Source organism: Cuculus canorus, chromosome 4 (assembly GCF_017976375.1).
Source record: "Cuculus canorus isolate bCucCan1 chromosome 4, bCucCan1.pri, whole genome shotgun sequence".
NCBI lineage: Eukaryota > Metazoa > Chordata > Aves > Cuculiformes > Cuculidae > Cuculus > Cuculus canorus.
In genome coordinates, this window is record NC_071404.1 from 60,241,468 (window position 1) to 60,267,598 (window position 26,131).

A 26,131-nucleotide genomic window follows, 5' to 3' on the forward strand; every position below is an offset into this window, starting at 1 on the left:
ATGCTCCCAGCAGAACTTCCCTGTGGACTACCATTCTGCATTGCTAGGGTGAGGGTAAAAGAGACAGAGAGAAATAGTGCAATGCCAAATAGGTCAGGTGATGGGTGGATAGAGAGCAGCCCTGTGGAGAAAGATTTGGGGTATTGGTGGGTGAAAAAATGAGTATGAGTCAGCAAGGTGCACTAGCAGCCCAGAAAACCAAATGTATCCTGTGGCCAGCAGGTCAAGGATTGTGCCCATCTGCTCAGCTCTGGTGAGACCATCTGGAGTACTGCGCCTACCTCGGAAGACCCCAGAATGGACCTGTTAAAGCAGGTCCAGAGGACGGCCACAGATATGATCAGGGGGCTAGAGCACCTTCCCTGTGAGGACAGGCTGAGAGGGCTGGGACAGTTTAGCTTTGGGAAAAGAACACTCCAAGCAGACATTATGGAAAGCCATCCAGTACTTAAAGGGGGCCTACGAAAAAGATAAGAAGGGACACTTTTTTCAGGGAGTGTAGGATGAGGGGTAACAGCTTTAAACTGAATGAGGGTAGATTTGTATTCAATATTAGAAAGAAATTATTTACTGTGAAGGTGGTGAAATACTGGAAAGAATTGCTCAGAGAAGCTGTGAGTGTGCCTTCCCTGGAAATGTTCAAGGCCAGATTGCATGTGACTTTGAGAAACTTGATCTAGTGGAAGGTATCTGCGCCCATGGCAGGGAGGTTGGAAGTAGATGCTCTTTAGGGTCCCTTCCAATTCAAACCATTCAGTGATTCACTGATGACAATGATTCTTCCTGGATGTCAGTAAGAAAGGCTTAATGACAATTTGCTTAATAATATAGCTGTTTCAGTAAGATAGAATTAAAATAGGAGCATAGTCCTTCTAGCCGCTGGGAATTCCACTTTCATGCACATTAGGCAGACTCTGCATGGATATTTCCACAGTGCAGAGCAGATACTTTATGTTCAAGGAGAGGAAGTTTCCTCCTTTTTGATCCTTCAAGCTATTCTATTATATGAACTTCTTGCTGCACTGTGAGAGTCCCAGTTTCAACAATTTACACTAGCGAGATTAGTTGCAAGTGCATAAATCCTTCAGAGAGCCAGATAATCAGTGAGACAGCACTGAAGAAGTTTTCCTGATGAAGGGTAATGATACTTTAGCATTGAGGTAGAGCACTAAGCTTCTGCTCAGCTGCAGTAGTTCTTGGCACCTGCTTTCTTTGACTGCTTTCTTATGTAGATTCACATTTGGTTGAATAGAGAAGTCATTGGATCTACACTCCTCAAACTGTAACCCAACAAGGTAACCCAGCATCAGATACGCACATAACTACCTACTTAAATTTAAGTACTCACCTTAAAGCTGATCTATACTGCTATGTGTGCATATGTCACCCTAAATCGGGACATAAAGGACAAATCCAACTCTCAGTGCTGATGATGGACAATTTTCAAACACCACAGTGGACAATGTGAGATAGGAGCTGTTAGAAAGCCATCAAAAAGAATGAGTAAGATCATAGAAAAGTTTGAAACAACTTAGTAGGGAGAAAAAGGATAAAGACCGAGTCCTCCTGCAGTAACAACTATTTACTGAATTTTTGGCATGGTAGGTGAAATATTTAAAGAATTTTAAATGTACAATACTGAGCAAGATCTTTATTCTAGCTGTAGTCCTTACTTCTGCTCCTTTCTCCTATTTCACAAGCAAAATTCATAGTTTATCTTTCAAATTATGTATCATTCTCCTTCTTTTGGGGAAAAGTAGAGACAAAGACAGTTCAGATGGTTTGGGAACATGGTTACCAGAGTGTGATCTTTCTTTTGGAGATGGGAAGAACTATGCACAGAAATACCAGAGGGAGAAAAGACTAAAGAATGCCTCTTTTCACATGCAAGCCTCACTTGCAAGATCACACCGTGCTTTTTGACAAACACAGAACTACAAATTCTGGAGGCTAGAGGTGTTAATAAGGCATTAAATAAACAACAACAAGAAGGGCTTTGTCTAGACACCTCTTCTAATACATCTTTCTGAAAATCTGCTTTCAGAAATTATAATCACAGCTACAAAGACAGAAGAGAAAATGTACATCTCATCTATGCCTGTGAAAAAGCGCACTGCAATAATTTAAAATCATAACACAGTGTGGAGTGTATTGTGTCACGGAATAAAAATATCAATCTGATTAGATATATGCAACAGCTTTGTCTGCTTAATATCCAGTCTGAAAAATTAGTGGTCATTCAGAAAGCTGATTCTATTCCAGCAGTGGGAGTTTTCAATTATTAGAGCTAGATCAAATCCAGGGATAATTTAGTACCAGCACATTTCTAATTGAAGGCTTTCACTCACAAAGCATCTGACAAGGGTAAGAGTTTCTTTTCTTATGTTGTTTCCTCACAACTGATTTCTCTCCCTGCTTTGCATTTGCTCATAATTAATATTTTATCTTTGCTAATTAATGCCATTCTTTCTTCTGCTTATGTATAATTTCTTTCCTCTTAACAAAAATTAAAAAAAATCCTCCCTGGTGCAAGTTACATACAAGAAATTTGATATTGAAAAGAAAGATAGCAGAAAGAGGGAATTATTTCTTATAATTCCTGATTCTTCTTAAACTAGTCCCATTTCAATAATTTATGTTCCCAGTATTAGAAAACTTCCTAACTCTGCAACCACAGTAAAATCCTCATATGGCCAAGACTTCAAAGATATAAACAGAATATCTCAGGCAGCAAAGGATAAGGGTTCATCACTATGGCCAGTTAATGCCACTGGTGTTTCCACTTCTCTGTCAGAGTGTGGAGTTGCAATATCAAAGCCTTTTTGGCAGCTCAAACTGACTGACAGTGTTGTGCTCCTTAACAGGAGCTGCACCAGAACTCAGCCTCCATAGCTATAGTTTGGCTCCTGCTAGTTGCTCGAATGAATGTCATCCATTAAAACATTGATTTGTTGCTTCCAGCCTTACTGTCTGACAAGAACACGACATCCTGCCCAGATTTAACAAACACATCTACTCAAGACACTAAGGACACAAGACATTGATAAAGAGAAGAAGTCTATCCTTGAAGTTGCCTATTTTCTTGCTGCTAGCTTTGAGCAACATTTAGCAAGGGAATTGTACGTATGACATGCGCAAATGTAGACATGTCCCTCACTCTGAGTCCCTCCCCATTATCCTACAGTGCTAGTCCAAGAACCTGCTGGATGGTGGGGGGGGGCCTAGTCTTTCTTTGCTGTCATGTGGTTGCCTAGCTTTGCCCATGCTTGGTTTTCTAACTAATTTCATGGAAGGGCAGCCCAGGCTGCAGTGGGGATCTGCAGTGAGCATAACTACCAAATGGTCCGCTAACACAGAGGCATTTTCCTATTCTGTCAGCCTCTACCAGCAGATGTATTTCTGCCACATAGGAATATTGGAGGTTAATGGTAAATTGCAGATATTTTTTTTATATATAAATGTGTGTATGTATATGTATGTACACATTTTCTAGCAGTATTTTAGCTGCTGCTTTTTGGGTTTTTTTAATTCCTTCTTAATCACTTCTACCCCAAAAGCTACTATGGGGACCAGGGGTTGAGGGCTGTGGGTTTAACCTTGGGAACACCTGAAAGAAAGGAGGTGAATGCTGAAGAGTGTAACGGAGAATACACACAGGGAAGTAAAGAACTTAGGCAAGTAAATGATTGAATCAGTGACTGGAAGAACCAAGTCTCTGCTGGAGATTAATATGAATGAGATGCTATGCTTCATTGACTAAGTTTACCTAATTTCTTTAAACATCAGTATTGTTTTCATGTTGCGCTTGTGTAACTTAATTGCAACTTGCTGTTTAATCTATGAAGCCCTTATTAGCTGAATTGTGATTGGAAAGCAGCAGGAAGACACACTGATTATACCTTAATTATTGTCCTGCATCTGATCTTCTCAGAGTGAATGTATGGTCCAATCCTCCCCTGTTGCTCTCAGCATCTCTTATCTAAGACATAACTAAAATTGTTGCACTTGTTTGAGAATAGAACTAAATGTGTTTCCACTGATTCCCAGAATAAGCTGCAATCCTACAAAGTTTAATTTGCTTTTCCCTCTTTTCTGGACCCAGGCATCAAAAGAAGATTTTTGGTTAATGATTATAGAATCATAGAATTGTAGAATGGTTTGCAATGGAAGGGACCATGAAGATCATCTAGTCCAACCCCCCCAGGAGTGAGCAGGGACACCTTCAACTAGAGGTAGCTCAAAGACCCATCCAACCTGACCTTCAGTGTTCCCATAGATGGGGCATCTGTCATCTCTCTGGGCAATCTGTTCCAATGCTTCATCATCTTCAGTGTAAAAAATTTGATTAATTAGATACATAGTCTTTGATTAAACACTTGATAGATTAAAACACTTCCATTGAGCAAGCCAGAGCCTTGTAAGTCACATCTTCCTTGCTTCATAATATTTAGAATCAGCTGAAAGTTTTGACCTTGCACTTTGTCAGATTGGAGGTTGCATCCACACAGCTAGAAACCTTGAAGTAAACAGAGATAGAGCAAGCCAGTAGGTTCTTAAACTGAGCAATATGAAGTGGAAAAAACCCACGACTTTGCCTTCAGGTATAGACCTGAAGACACATCATTGATAATGAGATGCTATGCCGGCTTATTATATCCTTGATCATTTAAAGTATAAATCCTAAGGAAGGCATAAAGAGCTATAGCAAATAGGGGAAGTGGGTTGTTCTTTAATAAATGAACATGCCATCTGCCTTACTCCTCTACCAAAGAATAGGGCATTGCCATCTTTATAATTAGCACTGGCAAACAGCACACTCCCAGAATACAGGAGAGCTAGATACAGTGGATTAGTTTTGGATCTCCTACTGAATTAGCATGGGCCCCAAACTTGGGGCATATTGACTTTCTGGCTGGGCTATTTTGAAACAAGTGCAGTTCTTGTCTGGGAAAGCACACAGGTATGGATAGAGTCATAGAATCATAGCGTCATAGAATCATAGCATCATAGAATCATTTAAGTTGGAAAAGACCTTTAAGATCATCAAGTCCAACTGAACACTGCCAACTCCACCACTAAACCATGTATCTCAGCAGTATCTATTATTGTAAATACCTCCAGGGATGGTGACTCAACCACATCACTGAGCAGTTTGTTCTAATGCTTGATAACACTTTCAATGAAGAAATATTTCCTATTATCCAGTCTAAACATTCCCTGGCACAACTTCAGGCCCTTTTTTCTCTTGTGTCATCACTTGTTACTTGGGAGAAAAGACTGACACCTACCTTGCTACAACCTCTTTTCACTTAGTTGTAAAGAGTGATAAAATCTCCTCTAAGCCTCCTTTTCTCCAGACTAAACAACTCCAATTCCCTCGGCTGCTCCTCATAGGAGCATGTGCTCTAGACCCTTCATCAGCTTCATGCTCTTCTTTGGACATACTGCAGCGCCTCTATGTCTGCCTTGTATTTTGTGTCTCCTAGGTATACACACATTGCCACGAAGGCCTGGGAACACCCTTCTGAACCTGCAGTTATTTCACACTGTTAACAGCACTTGAAAACCTGACAGAGGAAGGCTGTGGCTGCAGAGGAAAGGGGTTATTTCTGGCTCCTTTATTTCTTCCTTGTACTCTCAGCAAGAAGCAAAGAAGAGTAAATGCCACTGGAGGGTCATGATACCCTTATAAAAATTCATCTGTAGGAAATATTTCGTCTTAAAGTTAGACAAGGGAGACAGTTGTCTTTTAAAAGACAAACTTTTCTACTTTGTTGAAAGTCCTCACCAATTCTCTACAAAGCAAATTGCTGGAAGATTAATTGGAATTTCTACTCTTTCTACGGTGAACCATCAGAGAGACACTGATATATAAAAAGTGGACATTTTTAGTGTTTACAAGCTGTAACAAACGGAACTAGCACTGCAGCTCTTCTTCTCAAAGAAGAGAAGAAATGGCAAGCTCTTTCTTTGTGTTATAGAGAAATTAGTTTCAGTGCAATTTTGCTGATAGCACAGGAGAGAGACATGATTTACCTCTTAAGGCAGTCACTAAAGGTACCCTCGTTACTCACATCCTTGGGAGATACCACTGGGCCACTTGCAAACATATGTTTAAGGATTCTGCGGTGAATGAAAATAACCCACAGGGCTGTCCATGAAACATGCAGAAAGCATTTATATATATATAAAATAAGATTAGAAAGAAACCATTTCTTTTTGGAGGTGGTTTATGTGTTCTTTTAGGGAACATAGTGTAACCAAATATCACAGTTTTACTTTTCCACATAAGCTTATCCATTTTCCTAGATGAGCCTTTTTGAGGGCATTTGTTGAGAAACAGGATTCAAATTCAAAGATGTGTGGAAGACTGTCTGACTGAGATAAATACTGTCTGAAGTCAGTTCTGATTTTACCGCTGGTTCTAGGACCAGGGATTTCAGAGGGGATTTGATGTTGTTAATCTGCAGTAATTCATAGTGACATTAGGAGAACTTTTGCCTAGGAATTCTTTTGTATTTGTTATGCAGTATATGAAATCAAAGAAAAAGTAGACTAATTTAATGGTCCATGTGGTAACTTCAGGCCTGCAGCTCCATAAATACTTAACACTATTTCATCTGATGACAATGACACATTAAAAAATGTAGGCTAGTGAGACTTTTCGAAAATATATCTCTAAGTTAGATAAATATTGAGAACTAGAATTTTCCTCATGGTAGGTGCTGTGTAATAAAAATGTGTTTTGACATCAGAGTAAAAGATAGAGGTTTGAGCATTTAAAGCCAAGTGATAGCAAAGTCACACTCAAAAAATAAAATTATCAGGAAAGTGAAGTATTTCATGGAGGGTGCTTCATTATTAAAACAGACACATACACATGAAGAAAAGCAACAGAAAAACTAATTGGCCTATATTGTGGCAGGATAGGAATACTCACGCAGGAAGCATAGCAGAGTACATATCTACCCAGTCATTAGAGGATATGAAACCTTCCTTGACAGAAAGATTCTAATTACAGTGTACCCACCTTTGGCTTGGAAACAACTGACTGCTAATGAATGTTAACTAAGGCACAAGAATGACTACTGAGCAAAACAGACCATGTGAGTGGCCGAGATGACTGTGTCAAAATTGCTCTCCCTGTCTTGGTGGTAATAGAGGATAAGGAGGATTACAGGGGGTAAATAGTAGAAAGGTCCCATTTCACTTGACAAGAAGATATGTTTAAAATATTTCCATAATGGTGGTCAATGCAAGTTTTTATCACCCAAAGGATAATTTGAGACAACTTAAACTCAACACTGTAATTGAATTGGCTTCAACAGCAAAAGGCAGACAGGCAAAGCTGTAACAGAGATGGCAGAAGAGAAGAGAGCCTTAAGAAACACACCCTCACTTGGAATGATTCCCTGAAGCACCTTTTCCGATGAGATTTCCAAAAGAGCATTTCTTATTCAGAGTTCATATCCAAAGAACCTACCTTGACATTCTCTTAGGAATGTAATTTGAAACATAAAGAAGTATCAGAAAGATGTTTTGCGAAGATACCTTAGTGTTTGCACAAACTAAGCAGAAAAACTTTTCTCCATTTTTTCCTCTTCCTACATGTCATGTTGCAGTTATATAAATGCAATAACAAAGGTTCTGATCCTCTAGTCACTAATAAACTACTAGCCACAGGAAGGAAGTTGCAATCTCAGGGGCCCTAACTTAGTTTGGTGATTTTACTGGTAAAAAGTGATTGTATCAAAGTGTGTGGAAGAGAATGAGTTTCTAGGAGGTTTTCCCTTCACGTGAAGGCAGATTTTTTCTGCCATGATTTTCTGTTGAGTAGTGCATTCTATCTAATACTTTTCAAGCTGTGTGCCAGCTCTCTGGCATTTTGATTCAATGTCAGTTCCAAAGGGTGGTAAGTGCTTTTGTGAAGTGCTTTTCAACTCACAGGAACCTGAACAGCTGGTGTGATCTTCTGACAAAGTCTGGAGGCCTGACCATGCATACTTATGTCTGTCTAATTTGAGTAGCTCAATGCACCAAATTGTGGAGGTAAATTGGTTTGTTTCTTGCCTAGAAACTGGTGCTTGTTTAAAACAAAACCACTGACATAAGATGACTCCTTTTTGGTAGTATGAGCAATGTCATAACACCACTTGCTTGTGTGTTAATCGTAGAGATTGAAACTCAATGGGAATAAAATCTGAGGTCCAGTAAATCTAGATGTGATATCTTGAAACCTTAGGAGAGAATACAAGTTTCTCAGCTTTTATTCTTGAAGCTCAATACAAGTGAAAATGTTGCAAGCTTAATTTTTTCCCTGATATATATTCAGATCTTTATGTTTTCATGCTGTTTTATATTTATAGAACAGCATCCTGTAGCAGTAATCTCCTCTGTGACATTATTAAACACAGAAGGACTCAACAATCACATATATAGATACCCATATATATAAACACACACGACTATAACAGCACTCGGAGATTTAGAATCCCATTCACAAATATTTAGATTACTTAAGCAATGTAAGTTACAATGGAATACTCTTTGAAAATTATTTAAAATTAATTTAAAAATTAATTTTAAAACTATTTAAATTCTTCTAAAAAGCACAAAATGGTGAAATGTTGGCTTGATATAGCTACCATTTCCAATAATTTATAAGGAAGCCTCTTAGAGAAGTAATTTGTAGTACATCATTTACAGATCAGACTATGGTAACCTGACAACCAGCACAGTACATAAATAAGGAAAGATTCATTTAATGCATCTCTGTCATTTAATGCATTTAATACAAGATTCCTTGAAAACTGTAGTCAAACATTGTGAGGAACTGAGAATGATAATAATAGAAAGGTGGCCTCAGCAGAAGGTAACAGGTATTTGGGCTGCCCTAGAGGAACTCAAAGCTGCTACGCTGTCCTTGAGAGCCCATAGCTCCCCATTTTCAGTAGTGGTGAGTTTATTTTGTTTCAGCATGTCACGCAAAGCCAATCTGCCAGCTAGGACACTGGGGGCAACTCCCTGTGGACCTACCCATTTCCTAATCTCCTCACACCCAAGCCCCCTTCACTAATTACTGGGCAATTGTGTGTTTGGGAAGTTAACGTGAACGCAATGCTTGTACCCTGCCTGATGTCAAGAATGTCAGAAATGGGAGGTTTAGGTGGAATGGATCTAGGTCATGCCTTAAAGTCACTCACGCAGTGTTGGAATGTGCAGTTATGAACAGAGAGGAGCAGGAAAATTAAGGCAAATAGGAGACAACATTTGAGGCAATGAATAATTGATTGCTAATACATGTGCCTTTTTGTAGTGAAACATCATAGAACAGTGTTCCACTAGCAAATGCCTGGAATTTAAGATGTGTCTTGTATATATTTGTAGATCTTCTGGAGTGAAGGGGTTACTGATCTGCATGGAACATTCTGCACCTGCTTAATTTAATAGACTGTATCGGGTAGGAGTATATGTATTTTCTGGTTTATACATACATTTTAATGAAATTCTTTGCTAACTTGGGAACACAGGGTGCCATTTTATTGGTATCTATAAGTCACTTTCTTGTTTTTCACACTTCAGTGAATCTTGGCCTCCTGGCCACACTTCTTTGGATGCAGCCCAGGATACAGTTGACTTTCTGGGCTGCAGGCACACACTGGTGGCATGTGTCAAGTTTCTCATCAACCAGCACCCCCAAGTCCTTCTCCACAGGTCTGCCCTCAATCTCGTCATCCTCCAGCCTGTGTCAAAACAGCAGATTGCCCTTGCCAAGGTATAAGACCTTTTACTTGGCCTTGTTGAACTTGAGGTTCACACAGTCCCACTTCTCCAGCTTGTCCTGGTCTTTCTGGATGATATCCCATCCTTCTGATGTGACAACTGCACTACTCAGCTTGGTGTCATGTGCAAACCTGCTGAGGGTGCGCTCGATCTTGCTGTCAATATCATTGATGAAGATACTAAACAACACTGGTCCCAGTATGAACCCCTGAGGGACACCACTTGTTATGGATCTCCATCTGGACATCAAGCCGTTGACCACTACTCTCTGATGCGACCTCTGAATAGAACCATCCAACAAATTCCTTATCCATGAAACAATAAGAAAAGCTGCTCAAGTGTCTTCCACATAGCTTCAGAAGGAAGGTCAAGCCAGAGATGAAAGTGACCCTCTTTCTTCTAACAAGCTGATGCTGGATCTTGCCTCAAAATCAAGTTTCAGCTGGGGAGATTAAATATATTATATTAGAGAAAATCCCAGTTGTAGACAGTGACATGATGCTAGGATATGGAAATTTCTTCCTTGTGGAAGCTTACCAGGTGGGGAAAACTTCCCCAGATGAACGATTTGCATGAGATGCTACAGGCCATGTTAATTTTTGTTAAACTTTCATGCATGATTTTCTCTTCCAGCTAGGAGTGACTGTGAGAATGGGGCTACCCTGGCCACACATGAATCTCATTAAACTAAATTAACTTTATTTCACTGACCTCACCTAATGGTGTATGAAGTAAACAAGATATAACTTTAATAAGCCTTCATGTAATATCATCTTTCAGTGCCTCATATTCTAAGCTCCCAAAGAAGGAGTAACTGCATACTTATATAATCTGTCCTATACTGTTTTATTCACTGTACTGTGTGCTACAATAATATCACATGAACTGACCATGTATATTCCTTCTGCTACAGCTGATAACAGACAGAAAAGGGCCCTTTGTTGTATTCATACTTACATAGGAAGAGTTGTCTTTGAAAGAGGATACCAGCGGACATCTGTTTTTTTTTATTCTGCAGACTGGAGTAGAAAGAACATTCAAGCAGAGAGGTAGAGCTTTGCCTCTGATAGATGCTGGTATCACCTTCAATTCCCTGTGTAACTGCTGCGGCTGTCTAGCATGAACTTTGCTAGAAGCTTGGTGTAGAAAGGCTGTGCATGGGAGACTATTTGCAGAAAAACAGAAACAATTTTACCTGACTTACGAATTCCAAACCCAAAGTTATATATGCTATGTCAGATGTTTAGATGTCAACTGTTTACATATTAAACAAATCTCACCATTCCTGTAAGTAATCACTTATCCTGCTCCTACATGAACCTTCGGTAATTTTACACATCAAATAATGCTTGGTGGGAGGTCCACAATGCTTTGTGACTATGTTTATATGTTTATCTCTAATCCTTTTTATCTAAGCTGCCCATATGTAAGCTAGCCTTGTTGTGCTACTTTCCTCCTTTTTTTCAACCTTCTTTTGAATATTTTTTTTACCCTCTCCCTCAGGTAGGTTTGAATGGTATGATATATTTCATCATCATTGCATTTAAGCTCAAAAAGTTACTAAATATATGCAGAAACAAAACTGACTAAGAAAAATTGAGTAGCTGTGGGAATGTACATTAAAACTGAATCTACTGTGACATCTAAAGGACTTCTAGGAAATGCAAGAAGACCTCCTTTTGTGTCAGAATTACTTGAGCTGCTCTCTGCTTCTGATTTTTGCAGTCAGATTCTGCCTCAGTAACTCCTCTTGATGTCACCAAGAATTCTCAGTGAATACACTGGTAAAAACTGACGCTAAGAATATGATTTGGGTGGAGGTGTTGTTTTTCTATTCCACATATGCCATGGATCAGATCTTATGCTTTACACAATTGGGAACTTAAGTGAAGAATTTTTAGGGTTTGTATTTGAACTGGATTCATTTCTGTATTTATTCTGTTGGTAAAAAAACAGAAGTAACCAAAAAGAATTTCAGAAATTCATTGAAAAATTGTGATGATTAGAATCTGTGTGATCTAATACAAAATCCCTTATTAGCACATTAATGCATGATTAATAGTCTCCACATGGGAAGGCACAGATCTGCAAAATACATTAAAACAATCAACACAGAGAACTCCCCAGCTCACTATATGGGGAAAGGGAACTCAGATACCACATAGAAGTTCACTGTCACCCAGACCTTTGAGTTTAATTTTCTCTCTTCATCAGTACTACTCTTACACGAGCTTTAGACTGTGAAAGAATAAAAGGAGGAGGAGGGTTTAGGAGAAAGGAATTGTTTTACACAGGGCTAGGCTGCGAACTCATGCTCACTAAAATGTAATTTTAACAAAGGGTAGATACATTCAAAAACTGCCAATTTTTTTTTTTATATGAATAGTTGTTAAATGTTACAAGCAGTACCAGGAGTGTAACTTTTATAAAGGGATTTTTTTAGCAAGAAAAAGTAAGAGGAAGAAACTTGATCTTCTGACATTATTAGAGGATCATCTTTCTTATGGTTTTGAAAAATTACTGAATTACTAATTATACATGTCTACTTTTTCTATAGTCTTGGGTTCCTCATGAAGACAGCCAAAATTTTACTTTTTGAAGAAATGCTGGATCTAGTGTTAACTACAGTTCTGGAAACAGTTACTGACACTGAAGGCATTCCTTTTATTTTGTAGAGTCCTTTTACAATAAAATGTTCTGCACGTACATAAACTTTGTTTCTATATGAGCAATCCTTAAAATGAAAATTGTCAGCAAAATTTAAATGTGTGCCGGTGCTGTGGAAGTCTGGCAGGGAAGTATTCAAAAGCTCAACACTAGTGTGATCCCTCACTCCCTTCAAGGTTTAGTTTCATTTAAATGCAATACGATTTTTTCTCTTAATCAGTCTGTTCTGGGCTGGATGTGTCTGCTCTGGCACTGCAAACTGCCTTCAGCCTGCTGCAACCTCACTTCTTTTATTTAACTCTCACTCTTCAATGTAGCTCTGAGACAGGGTTATCTTTTGCTTCCACTTCTTTAAGGCTCCAGAAGATGCTCGTCCTCAGAGAGCAAGGAAGTAGGGTTTAAGAAAAAAAAATCAGAAAGGAAACTATTGGTGTCAGCAATGATCTCTATGGCAGCACGTCTCCCTTTCCTAGCAGACAAGTTATCCTACAAGCAGAAATGCCTCCAATGTGTTTAGACTCACATAAGAGGGAAAGCAACCAACCCCAGTTTTTTTTTTTCGTCTGCCTCAGCTATTATTATTTATTGCTTCATTGTCCTAACTGCATCCCTAAACACTAACTCAGGCTCCTACTGGTGTTTTCAGAATCAGACTGCTTCTATCCGCTGTTCATATTAGGGTCAGAAACACAGATTTGCTTATAGACTTCAGACATGTTGTCTGTCAATGTGTATATTAGTGGCTATTTACACCTGCAGGTTACTAGAAGTATTCCCAATCTGCCCAAACAGAAAGACTGGCTTATTTTCTTCCCCTCTGATCACAGTATAAAGAACATAAGGAATCATAGAATCATAGAATAGTTTGGGTTGGAAAAGAAAAAGCCCGGAAAACAACTTCTTAACTGTTTTCCTATGGATACCACTAGCAAGTGATGGAAATTGTTTGCATAACTGTTGTGGCTGATTGCAGTAATAAAAATATGAGTATTTCAGATAAAATACTATGAAATTACAGCACAAATATGGAAATGTTAATTTTTTTTTCATTATTACCTCCCTCTATTTCAGTGATATTATCTTGAAACAGCAGTCATCCATTGGCCTAAAGAACTATATGAGTGTCTTACCTCATAATTGGGATCAAACAAAACTTACCTTCTCCTTCTCCTGTTCCTCCAGGACTGCATCATTAGAAGGACTGGAAGGCAAAGAGGCTGAGTATGTCTCTACTTCAATGATGTTGCTCAAACCTATCTTGACCATGTAGCAGTGAAGGCACGATAAAAGCTTCAGAGCATGAGAGAAGTGAGCAGAAATCTGTTACCGCTTCCCAGAGACTGAAACATGAACCTGTGGCGTAGACATGCTGGGTGGTTCATGCCCAGAAGAAATATCATCATACTACCACATATCTCCTAAATCCTTACGGTAAACTTATGTGGCTGCAAAGTTAAGGAAAGTAAGACTTCATATTCCCTCTAGCAGGAGATGATATTGTGATGGGAATCTGTTATAGACCACTCAGCCAAGAAGAAGAAGCTGACGAGCTTTTCTATAAACAACTGGGAGAAGCCTCAATATCACTACCTGTTGTCCTTCTGGGAGACTTTAATTTTCTGGATGTCTGCTGGAGGTATAATACAGTGGAGAGGAAGCAGTGGAGTGTGTGGATGACAACTTCTTCACACAAATGGTGAGTGAGCAGACAAGGGAAGGCTCCCTCCTGGACCTGCTGTTTGTGAACAGAGAAGGCCTCCTGGTTGGAGGATGCCTGGGGCAAAGCGATCATGAGATGGTGGAATTCTCTGTTCTAGATAAGGTGAGGAGGCGGGTTAGCAAAACAGCCACTTTATACTTCCAGAGGGCAGACTTTGGACTGTTCAGAAAGCTGGTTGATAAAGTCCCTTGGGAGATAGTCCTTAAGGGCAAGGGAGCCCAAGAGGGCTGCGTACTCTTCAAGGAGGAAATCTTGGCATCGTAGGAGCAAACTGTCCTCATGTGCCAGAATATGATCTGGCGGGGGAAAAAAACAGCTTGATTGAGCAGTGAGATCTGGATGGACATCAAAAAAAAGGGGAATGTCTATGAATTTTGGAAGAAAGGACAGGTGTCTTGGGTAGAGTGTTGAAATGAGACCATGCAGAAAAAATCAGGAGTGCTAAACCCCAGCTGGAGCTCAGATTGGCCAAGTCAGTGAAAGATAGTAAAAAATCTTTCCATAAATACATTAATAGTAAAAGGAGGACCAAGGAGAATAATCAGTCCTCATTGGATGAAAAGGAAACAACTGTGACAAAAGATGAGGACAAGGCTGAGGCACTTAATGCCTTCTTTGCAGCAGTCTTTAATAGTAAGAAAAGTTGTTCCCTATGTGTACATCCCCAGGAGCTAGAGGAGCAGAACAAAGCTCCCATGATCCAAGAGGAGGTGGTTAGGGACCTTCTTGGCCAATTCAATACTCACAAGTCTATGGGGCTGGATGGGATCCACCCAAGAGCATTGACGGAGCTGGCAGATGTGCTTGCCAAACCCCTTTCCATTATTTTCCAGCAGTCTTGGCTGACTGGGGAAGTTCCACTTAACTGGAGGCTGGCTGATGTTATACCTATCTACAAGAAGGGTCGAAGGGAGGATCCAGGAAACTACAGGCCTGTCAGTTTGACCCCAGTTTCAGGGTAAGTCATGGAACAGGTTATCTTGAGTGCTATAATAAAGCACATGCAAGATAACTGGGTGATCAGGCCCAGTCAACACAGGTTCATGAAAGGCAGGTCTTGCTGAATTAACCTGATCACCTTCTATGACAAGATGACCTGCCTACTGGATGAGGGAAAGGCTGTGGATGTAGTCTTCTAGGACTTCAGTAAAGCCTTTGACACAGTTTCTCACAGCATTCTGCTTAGGAAACTGTCTGCCACTGACCTGGACAGGCGCACAGTCTCCTGGGTGGAAAACAGGTTGGATGGCCGGGCCCAGAGAGTGGTCGTAAATGGAGTTAATTCCACCTGGAGGCCGGTCACAAGTGAAGTCCCTCAGGGCTCAGTGCTGGTTGCAGCTCTGTTCAATGTCTTTATCAATGACCTGGATGAGGGGATCGAATGTAGCCTCAGTAAGTTTTCAGATGACGCTAAGCTGGGAGGAAGTGTCGATCTGCTTGAGAGTAGTGAGGCTGTCCAAAGGGATCTGAACAGGCTGGACTGATGGACTGAGACTAGTGGTGCGAGGTTTAACAAGGCCAAATGCTGGATCCTGCATTTGGGGCGCAACAACCCTATGCAGTGCTACAGACTGGGGGAAGAGTGGCTGGAGAGCTGCCTGGAGGTGAAGAATCTGGGGGTGTTGATTGACAGCTGACTGAACATGAGCCAGCAGTGTGCCCAGGGGGCCAAGAAAGCCAATGGCATCTTGACTTGCATCAGAAATGATGTGGCCAGCAGGTTCAGGGAGGTTATTTTGTCCCTGTACTGGGCACTGGTGAGGCCTCACCTTGAATACTGTGTTCAGTTCTGGCCCCCCCGCTACAAGAGGAATGTTGAGGCTCTGGAGCGTGTCCAGAGAAGAGCAACAAAGCTGGTGAAGGGGCTAGAGAACAAGTCTTAGGAGGAGTAGCTGAGGGAACTGGAGTTGTTTAGCCTTGAGAAGAGGAGGCTGAGGGGAGACCTTATTACTCTCTACGACTACCTGAAAGGAGGTTGTGGAGAGGGGGGAGCTGGCCTCTTCTCTCAAGTGACAGAGGACAGGACAAGGGGGAATGGCCTGAAGATCCACCAGGGGAGGTTCAGGCTGGATATGAGAAAAAAATTTTTCACAGAAAGAGTCACCGGGCACTGGAACAGGCTGCCCAGGGAGGTGGTCTAGTCACCTTCCCTGGAGGTATTTAAAGGACCAGTATATGAGGTGCTCAGGGACATGGTTTAGTGGTTGATAGGAATGGTTGGACTCTAAGAGGACTCTAATGATCTAAGAGGTCTTTTCCAACCTAGTTATTCTATGATTCTATGATTCTACGATTATATGATAGAACATGTAGGTAACCTGAATCTTGGCTGTCCTAATCTAATCTGTTCTCAAACTGCACCTGCATAAGCTGCTGAGACACAGTCTGGACTTTAATGTAGATAAACTTAGTTACTTATACATTAGTCCTAAGGATACCTCAGATTTTTTGGTTGAATGTCTAGGCTTCCCATAGGCAAACCACCCTAAATCATTCCTTCCTACCATAGTCTTCTTGCACTGGTTTAATCAAATCAAGGGTAGAATATCCCAAAAACATAAAATAAACCAAACTAAGACCATATGGAAAAGGTCAAAGAAGTTATGAGGTCAAACCAGTTATTTTTTGAACTGTTGGGGACATAGAAGACTAAACAGAAGATTAAACCAAAGATTAAAGCAATAGCAAAAGAAATTATCTTTCTTTCTAACATATTTCAGGTTCGCTTGTAAGCTTAATTACAGTAGGCAGTAAAAATAAGGAAATATGTTCATCTCTAATGAAAGAATAGTTCAATCACCACAGACCTTATCTGCAATAATCTACATCTCTCATACAACTGCCCTCTTCTGCTTCTGTCCTTTGGTGCAATGCAGCATTCCTGAGCCTTATACTGAGGAATTAAGTGGAAGACTGAAGTCTCAATCTCTGTCTACTCCTCTCATCCCACAGTTTAGTATGTGGACCTTGGTGGGGTTGTGCCTTCAGCAGATGTATACTTGCTTTCTCTGACTGTTTGAGCTTAATAAAGATTGTGAAAGTCCTTCAGAGCAAAACCCTATTTCTTTAGAAAAAAAAAAAAAAAACTTGTTGTCTCAACAGTGTCCTGGGACCCTGAAGTTACCAACTGGACAACCCTGGACAAGTCATCTCATTCTCACTCTGCTTCAGTTTCCCCATTTTGAAATGGTATTGAAACAAGACAGCTGTGTTGCAACATATTTCAGGTGTATGAAGTGACAAAGGTGGTACTTATGTGATCATAAATTAATATAAAAGCAGATTGAGCTGTGTGTTCCACTAAGTATTAATCCCCATCTGTAAAATTCCTTGCTTTATTCTGGAGCTAATTCTTTGCAGTAATGGCATGGATTTTCTTCCTATTCAAAAATGGACATCTTTCACGCACCTATTTGAACAACAATTAAATCGTTATTAAACAAAACAAATTTGTCTTGTAAAAATGCAGAACAGAGCCATTTTTTCATAATTTAGCTTTTTTGCAAGTAGCAGTTTTATCTTCCTTACTTGGTAAGGAAATGTCATCACCTTTTAACACAATCAAAACAAAAGAAAATCTGACCTACATAAGCAGCACATAAGGGTGTAAGAGAAATATGGTGGTTTCTCACACAGCCATGGTAGCAGTAGGCAATGAGGGGGATATGGAGTTTCACAAGTGCTGTATGAAAAGAGCATTGTGCTGTAAGCATTTCCTCATCACGGTTAGTTATTTCAAGGGGCAGTGCAGGCAGTGGGAAATTTCTCCCCTCCACCCTAATGATCTAACATGAGGTCTTTATGAGGTGTGCACAGTCCCTGGAGGACTTTATCTGTAGTAGTAGCTGTAGCTCAACATAGTACTGAGGGTCTCTGAGATTCCTTCCTGTCCAAGTATTTGGCATCCCTTTTTCCAGCAAAGAACGTTTCCTTCTGTTTGCTCCTGAATACTCAATGCAGCTGATGGCAAGCTCTGCCTGGCACTGCTGATGAATGGGACTGCTCCAGAGGAAGAGTTCCACCTCCAGCTCTCCTCTTCCCCATGCCAAAACAGGGACACCATGCTGTGGTACGTTGGATTTTGCTGGCTGCAGATGCCCACCAAGCTGCTCTCTCATTCTCCTTCTTCAGCTGAACAGAGGGAAACAATAAGACAAAAAGCCTGTGGGTCCAGATAAGGAGAGAGATCACTCAACAATTACTATCATGGCCAAAAGAGACTTGACTTGGGGAAACTTATTGCCAATCAAATAATATATGACAGGAAGAAATAAGAACAAATCCAAACCCACCTTCACTCCACTCCTTCCTTCGTTCCAGGCTCTACTTCACTCTTGACTTCTCTTCCTCCTCTCCCAGAGTAGTGCAGAAGGAGTATAGAGATTTGTGGTCAGTTTGTCATGCTTCATCTCTGTCACTTCTTCCTCCTTACAGTCTTTTCCTGCCCCAGTGTGAGGCCCTTCCCACAGGAGACAATCCTTCATGAACTTCTCAAATGTATTTCCTATAACCTGCAGCTCTTCATGAGCTGCACCAGCATGGGTCCTTTCCATAGGATACAATCCCTCAGGATTGGACTGCTTCAGCGTGAGTCCCTGTGGGTTCACAGGTCCTGCCAGAAATATTGTTCTAGTGGGGACTTTCCATAGGGTCACAGTTTCCTTCAGGTCATACCCACGTGCTCTAGTGTGGGGTCATCCACGTTGTTCACACAGGATATATGCCCCTTTGTGGTCCTCCATGGTCTGCAAAGGAGACAATGTGCATCACCACAGTCTTCACTGTGGACTGCTATGACTGCAGGAGAACCGCCTCTTCCTCCATCTTCATGGACCTTGATGTCTGCATAGTTGTCTTTCTCACTCTTCTCTCGCAGCTGCCGTTGCCCTTTCTTCAATATATTTGCACAGAGGCTAGCACTGTCACTGATGAGCTCAGCTTTGGCCAGATGAAAGTGGCTCTGTCCAATATCGGGGCAGCTTGTGCATTTTTCTCATAGAAGCCACCTCAGTAACTCCCCATTTTCCTCCCATCTGTGTTCCTCCTTCAATCCTCTCCTCACTTCCTGCTACCAAAATCTTGCCAGATAAACTCAATGCACATTCCGGAGCAGTTGTAGGGTCCAGTGAGGTTGGGCTGATCCAAGCCACATGTAAGGTGGGACACAAGATGAATGACACAGATACAACAACTGCGTCAGTGTCTAAATTAATTGATTATTGGTGAATTGAGGGTCAAGACTGAGCAAGAATAAGTGACATGGAGAAGGAAGAGAGTAAAGACATCTGAGTTGTCTTGCTCTGAATGACCCTGGATCTGGAAGTAATAGGTCTGGCTTCTCAAAATGCAGTCCCAAAGGATAGTTCCCTCAGTGAGGCAGGGACCACCTGCTGTTGGCAAGTCTGTACAACACCAGCACCACTTCCAACTCTTTGATACTTACCTGCAGTTCAGGTCAACATCTGTAAAAGGGGGTGTGATGTTAAATAGATGCCTATCTCTCAGTTAGCAGGACATATTGTTGTGAAATAAGACAGGTGTTCTGCATGTGGCTACGTGACTGAGTCGGCAGATGGATGCAATAGCTAGCCACATAATCCCAGGAAGCGTGTGCATTCTCACTACTGCTTCTGTGAGAATTGCAACTAATTGTGCTCACTGGTTAAAATTAGAGGCGGTTTTAACTCAGGAAATGTCAGACCCTGAGCATCAAATATTATTTTCTATACTGTGTTATTTTCTGTGCATAATATTAATTCACTGTCTGATGAAAGTTCTGTGTACAAATGTAATTTGCTGGATTGCCTCCTCTGCTAGTGTAGTAACGAAGACTCTACAATCCCTGGATTTTATTCCAGCCTTAATAGTTACCTCATGAGTTATTTCAGTTTTCTAATGCTTTGTCAGCGTAAAGAGAATTTTCTTTCACTGTCTGGAATTTTTCCCTTCAGATCCCTACCAAAATGATCCTATACTCACACATCATTAAGACATGTTGCATGTTTAAAAGAAATCCCAAGAAAGACCCACTGCTCCAAGATCTGCATCTATTTCTAACGAGTATCTCGATAGTCTTAATCTGCTACACTTTTATAGAAGATGGTAGAATATTTATTGTTACAAAAAATATTAGAGTTGGTGTCTGTTCGCATTTGGAGAAGAATTTTTTCTGGGCACATGCCAAACCATCTTCAATTTCTATAAAAGTGTGAAAATCACTACTATCTCAATTGCCTGATTATGGTCCATTATAATGGAATTAACATAAACCATATAGAGATGCGTTTCAAAGCAGTATATTTTTATACAATAATCTGATTTAGAGCTATCATTAGCTGAGGAAAAAATATGTGAAGATTAACATGAAACCCTCTATTAATACAGAAGTAAACACTTCCATATTTGGGGAATAGTCAGCTAAATGCATTCATTTCAACGTATTCCTACAGATCTAAGGGAAGCCAAGGAAGCAACAAGGACTGAGTTAAGCGGAACATATTGTCCCGTGACTGAAGTCAGTGAAAGTTAATCTGTTATCACAGATCAGATCCACATCTAGCATAGATGATAATTTTCTCTAAAAACGTACAGAATATTTTTTAAAGGTGAAGTAACGAGATGTTTAAAGGAAACAAGTTTTTGGAAGCTTTCAGTCTTTGTGGTGGCTTTCATGCTGGTTTTGGATGTCCCAGCCTGTTAAAGTGTAAAATATCTTTTTCCCTGTCTTCTTTAGCTCATTCCTGTTCCACATCTAGGATCTATAAAGGCAATCTGAAAAAAAGCCTACAAATCTTAGGCTCAGCATTACAACTAATCACACCAGAGCATTCAAGAAGCCAGCACACAACGTAGCCTAACTGCCTGCAATAGAACATAGCAAATATTCTACAGCGTAATGTAGTGCCCAACAATCATATTCTGGGGGAAAAAAATACTTAGAAGACAGTAGCAATGCTCACATTTTAAAAAGCAGGAACAACATTTCTGTAATGATGTAATTGATTTGCTTTCTTCACATACTACTCTGCTCTCTGAAGTCCTTACACCCATTATCCAGTGACTAGCAAAAGACTCCATACCTCTGTGCAACTGTCACCTGAGCTAAGTGGTACAAGATCCTCCCCAGTTCTCTCTGCATGCTAGAATGAAGTCTTCCACAAGGTGATGGTGCACTAGGGTCAACAATTTGGGCCAGCACCTGAGCCACACAGAAAGCCTGGACACCCTGAATATCAAGTGAGGAGGATCCTCCCTGTTCTGCATTTGATCCAGAGACTTTCACTCAAACTGCAAAGACTATTTCTGGAACAAGGACAAAAGCTAGCTTTCATCCCTGTCAGGTTAATACCGTCACCTTGTGTGTTCCTACATGCTTGATTTTTCCCTCTCTGGTTCTCAAATTGATAACTGTGCAGGACAAATATTCCTCAAAGATCAAAATTGCATCAGGGCTGCTGTGGTTGATAGCTATTTTGGTGGCAAAGAACCTCACTCCAAAAGCTTTTTGCGACTCCAGAAAACTGTCAAATGCCAGAAACCAGCAGAGCTAGAAACCCTCCTTTGGAGTATCATGATGTAGCCTCTGCCATATCAATGGGTGGCAAGAGCAATAGATTTTCAAGAGTCACTCAATGAAGAAGAGAGCATCAAGAGGCAGAGCCACATGAAGTGACAGATTTTAACTTCAGCACAGTCCTGATTTGATGCAAAGCCATTTCCTCTTTCTATCTGTCATTGATTCTTGTGGGAACAGGCTGGTATTCTAGACATAGTATATAAAAATCACCTGCCTTGCCACACCAGCTAGAAAGATAACTCATCTTCAGCATATCAGAGAAATTCATCAACACACAGGAACTCAGACACATTGTTTACACTCAGGGTAACTCCGTACTTAGTCACTATGAGTGTGGTGAATGAGGCCAAAGATGAGCAGTGCCGGAAAAAGATGGGTTTGCCTCAACAGGCAAAATATCAGTTGTACACTGTCAGATAGGAGAAACGATATTATGAGCAGACATGCAATTGAAATTGTGAACTGGGTGAACATTGTTCTAGGTGGGTGGCTTACTGCTGTGAAAGTAATGAGAATAGAGAACACTGCTCTGGAGAAAAAGAAACTGCAGATGCCTCTGACCGTACACAGAGCTGCAAAGATGGCATGTACCAACACGGACTTCTCTGTAAAGAGGACTGTCCTCCCATTTTCACTTCCCATTACCACTTAAGCTAGCACCACTGAAGTCAAAGGCAGCTAAAGCTTAGGTGTTAGCACACACACAATGTGGAGCCAGCTTACCTCTGACAGAGATTGTGGTAGAAACCAGAGTGTGACAACCTTACAGGGCTTATGTCCAACTGATGAGAATTACTAATGGTTTCTGGTGTACATAAAGGCTATAACTGCACTGAAAAGAAGTTGTTGACTCATAAGATAAGTATACCTTGTGTCTATTTTGCCTTTGTATGCAGTCTTAAGTCAGTTCGAATGCAGGATGCCCTTGTGGCAGTTGATGCTGAGATCGTTTGAGGGCTTCAGGCTGTCTTATTGCTCAAGTGTTGTAAGTAATTGTCACTGGACTAAGCACAGAGCTCCAATACAAAGCAAAAGATAAATAAAGATGTTCTTGAATACATACATGGCTTCCCCTCCAGCAACACTAACTCCATTTTTTAGATAGGCTGTTTAACTTGGTAGCGTGCTTGACCTTGAAGTCTGAACTCTCTCCCAGGACTGTGCAGTTCAAGCGTTAGGGCTCCAAAGGAGTCAGTTTTGATTCATGCTCTGAACCTAATTTTAAGCCTCAATGCTGTTCTCTGCTACCTGGCCTATACATTTAAAAGAGTAAATTTACAGTCTCAGTGCTCTGTCAGCATGGTTCAGAGCATGACCACTTCATTTAGGTATTTGGGTTTGTTAAGAATCCGACAGTTCTCAAAGTCAATAGAATTTCTTCAGACTTCAGCATGATTCTTCTTGCCATTGCTGGATGGCAGGAATATATGTCAGGGACAGGGAATAACATGGGGAGTAGGAGGATGGGTTTCTGTAAGGGAGGAAAAAAAGGAATTTTACTCACAGATAAATAAGGTCACATGTCTGGGAGTTGCATTTTTGTCTCTTCCCTGGATCATGCTACTATTGTCTCCTGAAGCTCACTCTGTTTTTTGTTGTCAAAGAGCTCTCTTAGGAAGTGTTCTCCTGGAGTCAGGAAATTCTGTTAGGAGCTGTGTACCTGCTTTCCCATTTTCATCTCCAAAATCCGACAGTTTCTTTCAGGTTCCAGAGTACACCAAACTCCATCTATAGGATACACTGAGATATTGGTATAGGGCATGATTTGCAATTACATTAAAGATTTTGACATCCCTTTACATTCCATTTGTAATTAATTATGTTCAAGCCTACTGATGTGATGTGGAGTATGTTTTAGAAGGGTAACGTTGGCTTTTTTTTGGCATACTTATATTAAAATCAAGGACTTTTTCTTTTAAAATAGGAAGAAGATAGTTTGGGTCACAAATAATGTAAAGAGTCTTTATTTCGAAATATGATATCTCCGAAAGTGTAGTCCAACAGTGTGAGCAGTTACCACAGTAACACAGTTCAGACCCTGTCTCCCCAGTAGGACGATGAAATGATGATTAATTATTGTCATGTTGTGATGGTTACTAAGCCAAATGTATTTATTTAAAAGCCTGCTTTTCAGGGACATCTGTATAGATTGTGACTGAGAAGTAGATCAAAAGACATGCGAACAAGGTAAAACCAAAATTTTATTATCAATTTTTCAAAATATCCACAATATTTTTCTGCATCAATCACCAGCAGCAGCTGACCCCAGAAGAGGTGCTTCAAGTGTGATTCTTAAAGCATTATTCTACTATTTCTCAGCCTGTTAAACCTAGTTGTAATTAATACCTTTGGTTTTTGAGTTCAGTGAGATTTAGGCCATTCATAAAAACATCTCAGAATGATCTTGGGAGGCACTTCTGTAAACAGAGGTGGAAGTTTTCTATGGATGCATCCTGAAGACTGGTTTCAGTTGTGTGTGATCACAATTCATCTTGGAAAACTAAAGGCAACAAGCTGTCAATTTACTGCTACACTGTAAACAACCTAGGCTCCAGCAGATTTAGGCCTAGACAATCTGAGATGCCCACACTATCTGGCTGGATATATATCCTAAGTATCATAATGCATAAGACAATAACTGAAAAATTTTCTGAAACAACTCATATTCCAGTAAAGGCCCCACATCCTTCAGAGAGGTACAAAAAAAATCCACGAGTGTGGTATTTTTAACAGAGAGAGCAGATCTGTTGCCCAAGTGGCAGAATTTTCCAAATTACTTGGCTTACCATGTGTGTCCTAAACTTTTTGTCTCTCAGATGAGATGAAAACAGACTCTGAGCTATTTCAAAAAGGATAAGAAATGGTAGAGAAAGTGGTGTTACATTTGCAAGCTCAGATTTTCCACAGAAACATTATTTAGGGTGACAAATAAAAAAAAAAATCAATGATTCTTAAGAAAAACTTTCAGCCAGCCCAACATAGATTACCTGGGGAAGGAAATGATGGCATAGATGTTTCCAAGGGAATTATTTTTCCTTAGGAAAGCCAGCATGATTGATAAATGTGATAATTCTTAAAAACACTTATTTTTCCTTCAAGTCCCTACATGAATGATAAGTCCCAAATATATCAAAAGGCACTCAAAATGCCTCCAAACACAGAGGGGTCTCTAGGACTGAATTCCAGCAACAGGCATCTAAGGACTTAAAAAATGCTGCCTGGCACATACTGTGCAGTTTCAGGAGCCTGAAGTCTTCAAAAAGGTGACTAATAGTTTCAGATAACTTAGGTTTCCCTCTATAATGAAGTCTATATCTGTCAATGCATCACTTTCACAGCAACTCATACTCAATTGTAGTTTCCCCTGCTGCATTATATTACATTCATGCAATTCGCTCTCTCCTTACTTGCTTGATGATAATATCACAATCAGAGAATAACTCAGGATGGAAGGGACTTCTGGAGGCCTCGAGTTCAAACGTGCTTGAAGCAGGACTCCATTAAATGAGATTTTGCGGGGCCTTGTCCAAACAAGTTTCAAAACTTTTCGAGGATAGAGACACCACTGCCTGATCCAGTGCTCAGCTGTTCTCACTGCAAGAATGTTTTTGTTAGACCTAGTGATAATTAGCTTGTGTTGCAATGTATAAGCATTGCTTCTTGTCCTTATGCTGTACATCTCCAAGAAAAGCTTGGCTCTGTTCTCTCTGTAAAGTGAAAACTGGGCGATCATCTGATCAAAATAGCTACCCCTTCCCTTCCACGTGTCTTCACTTTGGTGTCTTCATAGTAATTTTGAAAATTCAGGTTATTAAATATTAAACATTAAACATAGTAGTGACACTGCAGAAAGACACTCCTCTCTCTTAGCAGCAAATCTAAACCAGAAGGGAGTTGCCACATTTAACACGAGGAGAGTTTTTACTTCTCAGTGGAATCACAGTTCACTTAATAGAACTATTTTAAGGTTTCTGTTTAACAGTAAGCGTATGCTTGAGCATAAATATAAGCATAAGAATAAGCATTCATGCTGACACCAGTGGGTTTCCAATATATCTTATTAGTTCTAAGCGTATGCTTAACTGTTATCTGACCAGGAGCAGCCTCCTAAATTTTGATATTTTGCTGCTAATTTCAAAGGCTACTTGCAACTCAGTTCCTAAGTATCAAATGGAAATCTTTCAGAAATGACCTGATTTTGCTAGGAGTGGAGTATCCTGCAACATTCACAGCCCTTCTGCCTTTCTGAAAAACATATCTTTTGTAATAAATGTGTAGAAACAGGAAAGCACAGACAAGGCTCATGGCTTTACATGTCATGTCTCCATATCTTTTTTTCTTAATGTTTAAAACCATGCAGCCTTCACTACAATCTTAATGTTGGT